Raw genomic sequence first — 9,188 nt, 5'->3', positions numbered from 1 at the left:
AAGAAAACTTGTTTTCAGCCCGAAGAACTCTACTCTGCACCAGCTTTTCTACAACAACTCTTTGAAATGATACTTACATTCAATTGGTGTGAGTGTATATATAGCAATCGAGTTCTTAACTGCGACATTAACACCACATGCTTTGACCATCACCTCAGAATTGAATTCACGAATGAATTCAAAAATTTCGCTCCAATGGATCATAAAATGTCTGTGTTTCTATCACTTTGTCATTTTGCCATTTTGCGAAGCCTAAAATCCATGCATCTTCATTTAGCGAAATCACACCAACCGTTAGATCCAGCAGAACTTGTACGACCTTTACTTTATTGACTATTCTTCATTTGGCGACGGGCTCAGACCTCTTTCGCCATTTCGCAAAAGCTAAACATCGTGCACATTCACCCAACGAAACCACGTGGGTCATCTAATCAAAAGGAACTTGATCGGTCTTTATCTTATTAAGTGACTAGCAGTTTACCCCACTAACCGCGCACCAGGCCTTGAAGGCTAACGATTTTTGCTATTTTGCGAACGATAATTACCCTGCATCTTCAGTCTGCGAAATGGCGCCTACCGTCAGATCCTCTTTGAGATACCCACCTTTTAACAAACTTAACCGATAGAAGTGGGCCCTCTTACTCAGCACCATCTAACCTGGCAACCAACTGGCAAAGGAAACCAACATGTCAATCACTCACTTGTCGAAAAACTTCCACGGGATCCACTTCAGGACTGCCATGTGCATCTGACAATTTATCTTTTCATCGGCGGTCCGATCCATCTGTTCTGCTACGACACCGACCAAGTGGCTGCCATGTCACTTCGCTATTTCGTGAAGGTTAACTTTCGGTCACCTTAGGGCTGTGAAATGGCACCGACCATCCAATCAAAAGGAACTTGACCGATCTTTACTTTCAATCCTTACCACCTCATGGACCAACTTTCCTTTTCACTGTTTCGTGAAGCAGAAAACCCGTGCACCTTTGGCTTGCAAAATAACGCGAGCCGTCCGATCAAAAGGAACTTGATCAGTCTTTACCTTAGCTTAAAACTTGAGTGTCAGACTCACTTCCGCCTTTCGCCATTTCACAAATGGTAATTCACAGGCATCTTTGAATCATGAATTCACGTGTGCCATTAGATTAAAAAGAACCTGCGCGATGGTTAGGAGCCCGATTAAAAATTAAAACTTTAGGAAAGACTTTAGAGAAAATAAAGTGCTGCTAGACTTGCCTAGGGAGAAATACAAAGGGGAGGACACTTCTCATGATAGATGGACCCTTCCTTAAGTGAATAAAGTAACACAGAATTAGAATGAAAGGGTTTTTCTCAGACATAGGAAGGGTTAAAACTAAAACCTTAAACCCTCTTCTGGACCAAGAACATGGAAGCAACAAGGCCACAATCCAACTCAATTTTTTTAGACTTTTAGCTAACTATGGGACAAGAATACCCATTTTTTAAACAGTGATAACACTCCCATCAGGAAATTGGATTTTAATTCTTCCTCTCCCAACAATCTCCAGTGTTGAGTCACTTGCTAAGTACACCTTCCCACCAGCATATGGTTCATACTTTGAGAACCACTCCTTGTGAGATGTCATATGGAAAGATGCCCCTGAGTCAATCAACCATACATTGTCAAAAGAAAGCACTACCAGAGCTTCTACGAAGCATCTGCATCATTGTGAGAAGATTCATTATCAGAAGAGTTCTTTCTCTTCTTCTCCTCTTTGCAATCTTTTCGAATATGACCCTTTTGTCCATAGTTCCAACATTTCACCGTAGACTTCTTTGTAGGAGACTTGGACCTCTCTTGAGACTTGGACTTGGACTTCTTCCCTTTCTTCTTGTCTTTGTCCTTTGGTCTGCCTCGAACAGAGAGTGCATCTTTTGTCATCTCAGAAGACTTCTTTCTCATTTCTTTTGACAAAAGAGTATTGACCACAATATCCATCTTGAACTGGGTCGTAGTACTACAAATGGCCATCACCAAATGTTCCCAAGAATCTAGCAATGAGCATAGCAACAACATGCAGCATTCTTCTTCTTGAATAGCCACACCAATTGATGTCAATTGAGCAAGAACCATGTTAAACACATTCAAATGATCTACCAATGGTGTTCCTGCATCCATTTTTCAGAGAATATAACTTCTTCCTAAGGAAGAGTTTATTCACCAAGGTTTTGCCTTGATAGATGTCTCAAAACTTCTTCCACAAATCACTTGTAGCCTTCTCCTCATGTACGTTCAATATAACTGAGTTTGCAAGGCTTAGTCTTATGAGTCCTCTGGCTTTCCGGTTTGCTAAATCCCAATCTTCTTGCCTCATGCCTGAAGGTTTCTGTCCACTCACTACAATCCAAAAATCTTGGTCAACCAATAGGTCCTCAATTTTAAGTTTCCATAACTCAAAATTGGAGCCATTAAACTTCTCAATATCCATTCTTCCAGAAGTGCTTGCCATTTTAATCTGTAAATAGGTAGACACACTAACAAACTCCCACTGAAACAAATAAACACAAAAAACCAACCCTACCCAAAAGGATAACACAACTGGTCAGGCTTTGATACCACTTGTAAGGAAAACACAGTGCGGAAAAACGCTTCCCTAATGTCAATTTGCAGGGGAAACAAGACTAGTGTGTTTTAAAACTTTATAGAATACTAAGATTAGCATATACGAAACAGAGACAATATCAGAATTCAAACACACACAGAGATAAATACCATCAATTTACGTGGAAAAACCCTTTCGGGAAAAAACCCACCACCGACAACAAGAACACTTTATTCACAACAAAGAATCTTTACAATAAAGTATGTTATCACAACACAGATGTTCACTCTGATTACTTCGGGTACACACCATAGTATATGACTTACCATCAGAACAACAACCATTTTCGAGTCTCCTCTTGGCTTCATATACATTTTCATGTCGACCGTTCAACTGTCAATTTGCACCAATCGGTTAGACATCTAACTGTCTGCGTTAGTCTACATTCGTGAGAAAACAATTATCCCACATGCATCCAAAAATCGAACCGATTCGTATTCAAATACACCGGCTCAAACAAGTCAACTCCATCAGGTATTGGCATAGCTCCAAAACTACATCTCTAATGGCTGATGACAAACTCAATCATTGAAGGCGATTCCATCAAGTATCGACAAGACAAACAATAAGCTACCTCGAACGTCCGATCTTTCTCTCTGCGCTCCGCCATGTGGCACCCCCTGATTGGTTCTGGGGTCCCTGCTCTGACATCTTAGCACGACCTCACTATCTGCCCAAAATTCTTCTTTGTCACTGGATCACAATGGAAAGTCTCACGAGCAATTTCCCATCACGACCTAACGACCACCGTCGGATCTTCTACGATCGTCGTCTGATCATTTCGATCTGCTCGCCCTTTAATTCACCTTAGTCGCTCTCCTATTGGGATCCACCACTTGGTCGCCATGTCGCGAGGAATATACTAAAAAGTAGTTTCCCATCGCGACATAATGACCACCATTGGATCAACCTTGATCGTTGTTCGATCATCTTCGATCTGCATGACCCTTATCTTGCCTGGACCGCTCACTTATGTCGGGCCCCGCCATGGTCACCAAGTCGCAGGAAATAACATACGTGCATCTTTCCATAGTGATAAAGCGATGATAGTTGGATTTGCATCTAAACTGCAAGTCTTTTATCCTTTCATCCATCCAATAACCAATTCTACCCCTATAACCAAGTCTTTTATCAATAGTGAGTAGACCGACAAACAGTAAGAAGATTAGGTAGCGGTGAGTAGATCAACATAGAAGAGGTTCACTGAATAAGAAAAGAACAGACTGGTATACAAGAGGAAATTGGCTAGACAAGTTTTGATCGGTACACCGGAAGAGTTGGTAACCGACATACTGGTAACGTTCATTTTACAACCAGCTAAATCGAGAGTCTTCTCTCAGTCAACTGACAGACTTATTGACATGTTCAACTATGTTGACAAAGATTCCTACATGATTTAAGAGGCGTAATTTAATGCCTGACAACAAAATTTTGAAAGGTATGTTTTGGAGGGAAAGTTGGCGATAGACTAAAAGGGTCTATAAATACACATATCTCATTCTTGAGATGGTTGTTGTCAAGGTGATTGAATATTATGTGAAATTGGACACAGGGGGAGTTTAAGAGACTGCAGAGCCGAATGATAGAAGACCGGTAGAGTGGAGTTTTGCAGAGTGGTGACTCAAGTGATAGAGGACCGACAATGTGATATTCAAGGATCAACAAATCGGAAGAAAGAAGAATTGATAGTGCATTTAGGAGATCATAGTTGTGTAGAACAGACACAACAGATGCAGATCTAGTGTGATTCTTTAGTATGATCTGACTAGGCTAATGAGTAGCAGTTTTAGCAGATCATCCATCTGTTTCTTTCTAACAACTGCAATATAAATCCCTTAACTGGGTGGACTTTAACAGGTCCCTATTGTAAAATCCCTTAACCGGGTAACATCTTGATTGATGTTCTAAGTCCTTTAACTAGGCTACCTTTAACAGGGTAAAGGCACTAGCCGACCTTGTTCAAAATCCCTTAACCGGGTGGCACCTAACAGTGTATTTATAATCTCCTAATAGGGATGGCTCTTAACTGGGTGTACTCCAGAAGAGTACAAATTTTGTGAGTTCCTACTCACACCGTGGTTTTCTCCCTATTGGGTTTCCACGAGATAAATCTATGTGTCTTTGTGTATCTTTTCATGTATGCTTAATCTTCTGCAGTAAATGTTTACATTGGTGAATGGTTAATTAGTTCAAACTTAAAGTAAAAATTTCAATTAGCTAAAACCGGTAATGTACTGATTCACCCCTCCCCTCTCAGTACCGGTTGAGATTAACAATTGGTATCAAAGCACATATCCTCTGAAGTGAAGCTTGACAACTTGAGGATAAAGATCATGGAAGAGTATCGGTATTAGAAGCACATTAATGAAGCCAATGAAATCATTGCTTGACTGAAAGAGAGACTAAGAAAATCTCTTGCAAAAAGGAAGGAATTATCTCAACAACTAAATGAGATTCAGGATATCATAGATCAACTCCCTGAACAAAGTGGATCTGAAGAAGCCGAAGAAGTAGTCTCAAAACTCATGGAAAAGAACAAGAAGATGATCGAAGAAATTACTCATCTCAAAAGAGAACAAGAAGGTCAAGCTCTGAGAATGACTGAGATACTGGAAGCCAACAAAAGTGCTAATGAAAGAAAAAGGGAGGCAGAAGAAGAACTGTCAAAAGATGAAAGAGCCAGGAGGCTTGCTGAAGATGCTCTAAGAGAAAATGATGTATTCATGATTGAGAAAGATGAACAAATCTGAGTTCTAACTCAGGAGAATGAATTTATACACAAACATTTGAATGACAATGCAGAAGAAAAGGAGAAGTTGATGAAAGAGATTGAACAACTCAAGAGTGAGTTGAAAACTGAGAATGAGAGGAATGAGAAGCTGAGAAAGTTCAATGAAAGCTCTAAGAAGGTAGATAAATAGTTGAAAGATTAGAGAAGAACAAAGGATACAACCTGCCTTGGTTAGCCCGATTTAGGTCCTATGGAAACTAGAGAATCATCTAAATCCAAAAAGATGAAGGATGATAAAAGAAACCATCCATAAGAAAAAGGTATGAAGTCTTCGAAATTCTCTTGTAATCATTGTGGTAAGTCGGGTCATAAGACCAATGACTATAGAAACAAACCGGTTAGTAAAAAGAAGAGTTTCACCTTTGATGGTTATTGTCATAATTGTCATAAGTATGGCCACATTACTTATGAGTGCAGATCTCAATCTAGCAATATGCCAAATGGAAGAAGATTTACTGGACATTGCTTCACATGCAATAATTTTGGACACATATCTAAAGAATGCGGGTTCAAGACAAATGTATCAAGATCATCATTCAAACCAGTTAGTCCTATCAAAAGGAGTAATCAATTGAATGCCACCTATTTCACATGTGGTAGTCTTGGTCATGTTGCAGAAAATTGCAAAATGAGAATGGGTCAAAGAAATAATTCAGGACCATGGAGGACAACTGATATGGCATGCTTTAACTGCCATAAGATCGGCCACTTCGCCAGAGAATGCAAGAGCCGATCCTACAACCAATCTGTAGACAAGAACCAGTTTAGCAAGAAGAAAGAGAAAAATGACCTGAAAGGGAAGAAGACAACTGAAGAAATAAGAGATGAAATGAAAAAGACATGGATCAAGAAGGATGAAGGAAAATAAGGACAAGGACATTCTCAAACCAAGTCATCATCCATCGGTGATGAGAGTTCCACTTCTAACTAGGCATACCGATGCCCAGGGGGAGCACATATGGTAAGATTACTCTTGAATCCCATCAACAAATGTAAGGATGTGTTTATCTGCATAGTTGTGATGCATAAAATTTGGTCTAAAAGTTCTTAATTGAAGTTTGTCCTGTGAGTTATTTATTTGAGTATCGGTATCGGCAACAAATAACCGGTGAAGTCAAATCGGTGAATTTTAAGTTGTGAGTTTCAAATCTAATTGTTGGATCCTAGAGATGGTAAATCTCCATAGATAAATAAGGAAATGTTAGCACATTCTCATTTACACTAACTTCTTGTGAACTTTCTTGAGTTCATGTGTGATCAAAGGTGATTTGAAATTTGCCAAAGCTTTGTTTGTGTGAAAAATTCAAGCAGAGTGATAGAGGTGTTTGGTATTCCCTAGGGAAGGGTTTTCAATCGCATCTGAGAAAATCTTATTTGAAGGTCATCACGACAGCGTCTTTATCAACTCCTGTGTTGGTTGAATCTATCAAGGAACCCCAACCCGAATTCAAGCTATGCCTGATGAAAGCCAGTGAAATTGACAAGACCAGTGCTTTATCATATGTGCCCTCCGGTGTATTTTTGGTAGAAGATATTCACACCTACATTCATTGCAAGCTTGAAGAGCTTTGAGATAAGTTCATTCGAAATGAGTTTGATGGGTTCCATGACAATGATAAATTGAAAGCAAAATTTCTACCTCTAAAGACAAAGGATTTTGCTAATGTTGTTGACTTTCCTGATCAGTTTCATGGTGACTGGGTTAGATATGTACTGAGTAGGGTTCATGATCAATTTCTGTGGTTGGAAGGTAATGCATCGATCAAGATCACAAAGGAGTTGATTCAAAGAGTGATAGGGATTAGTGCAACCAGTGAAGCATTAACCCTAAGAATGATTTCATCAACAAAAGTTACACGGTTAACCAAATCCCGGGGTGACAGTAGAGAAATGAAAATCACCCATATCAAGGATGTCGAAGTAAGATTTGCCTCTGCAGTGTTGGGTTATAGGCTTTATCAATCAAGTCGAATGAATAGTGTGCCGAGCAGTGCCATCCATGCTGGATACCGAATTATCAAAGAGAATGCAACATATGATATATGTGAGATGATTCAAAGTCAATTCATGGTGAACATGGAAAGAATAAAGAAGGATAAGAAGTAGTCTTTTAAATATGGCTTTCTACTGGTATGTATATTTTTCTATGTGCAAAAATATTTTCCTGGTAAGGGTAGTGTAGTATGGTCACAGGAGAAGCCTATCGTGGTTCAGATAGGTGAAATGATTAGGGATCTGGGAAATAAATTTGGGGAAGCAATGTGGGGATATTTTAAGGAATTCCAAATTAGGATGCACAAGAGAGACAAAATTCCAACCGGAATAGTGCAGAAATACAAAGACAACATCTGTTTTCTTGTAGACACAGACTGTTGTATTATTCAAGCAGTTCAACCCAGAAAAAATTGGGTTCCACGTATGGGCTATGAGGTTGCAACAGATATTTTTAAAATTCATATCAATATGCTTTTGTCTAAACCGGTAGACTCGAAGGCAAAAAGGTTTGGAACATATGAGGAGGCAGGCTCTAAAATTAAACAGGAACTTCAAGTGCCTATCATAAAAAGAAAAGTAAGAAAAATGATTGATACCCTTGATAAGAAATATGGAGGTGAAGCATCTGGTGCCACTACCTCCACCGGTGTGAGTGTGCAAAATGGGGTCACATCTAATAAAGATGAAGAATCAACAAGTGGAAAGAAGAAAGTGACAAAGACAAAATCTAGGGGGATTGCAGCAACCAAGTCTACAACATACTCAAAGGAAAAGGATCTAAGTACTCCGGTATCTTCTCCAAGTAAAGATAGACCGGTAGGAGTGACTTACACCAAAAAGAAAAAGAGTGATCCAAAGCCTAAAAAGGATGAGAAAGAAGGTGATATCACTAACACCTTATCAAATGTGGAAATAAAGGAGGTTAGAAGAAGTGGGAGGAACAAATCTCCACCAATTGATGAGTTGGTGCATGGTATCAAAGAGTTTGGAGGTGTGGGCAGTGTTGGAAGGAGATATTCCATTAGTAATGAAGAAGACAAAAGGAAAATTGAGGAAGCCCTGATTTGGAACTTGCACAATTTTTGTAGGACTCCTAGTGAATTATATGGAATTATCCCATCAGACCTACTAGATCACATTGAAGGAAGATGGAAGACAACTCTTGCTATTGAAAAGGAACTTAGAATAAAAGCACTCATGGAAGTGCAACATGACTTAGACCTTGAACAAGCTTCACTAGTGGCTGAAGCATGCATTCAACATTTCAAAATAAGGAATAGAACTGGGAGAGTGGTAGTAGGAGAAGTGGGAGGAGTACATGTTGATGGTGTTGCCTTGTGGAAGGAAATTATGAACCAGCAAAAGAAAATTCAAGAAGAAATTGAAAAAGAAACAAAACAGGACAAAGGTGCAGTTGTCCTTGTCAAAAGAAAAGCCAAGGAAAAAGACTCCACTAAAGATTTTGGTGCTTTCTCAGTTGAGGACATAATAGGAAATGTTGTGTCAGACATCCCCAATCTAACAAAGGGTATCGAACAACCGGTTCATACTTCACCGGTGAAGGAAGCCGATAAAACTAAGCTTTCCAGTCAAGATGAAGTGTTAGTTGAAGACATTCCTTATGAGGATACACCTCAAAGAACCTTATTGACACCAAATTCTAATCTCTCTCAAGAAGGAAAAGAGGAAGAAAAGAAGATAGAGGAAGAGAAGAAAACAAAGGAAGAAAATGAGGAAGAGAAGAGAATAGAGAAAGGAAAAGAGGAAGAAAAGAAAGC

The sequence above is a fragment of the Cryptomeria japonica genome, chromosome 1 (assembly GCF_030272615.1).
Source record: "Cryptomeria japonica chromosome 1, Sugi_1.0, whole genome shotgun sequence".
Taxonomy (NCBI): Eukaryota; Viridiplantae; Streptophyta; class Pinopsida; order Cupressales; family Cupressaceae; genus Cryptomeria; species Cryptomeria japonica.
This window is presented reverse-complemented; position numbering follows the sequence as displayed.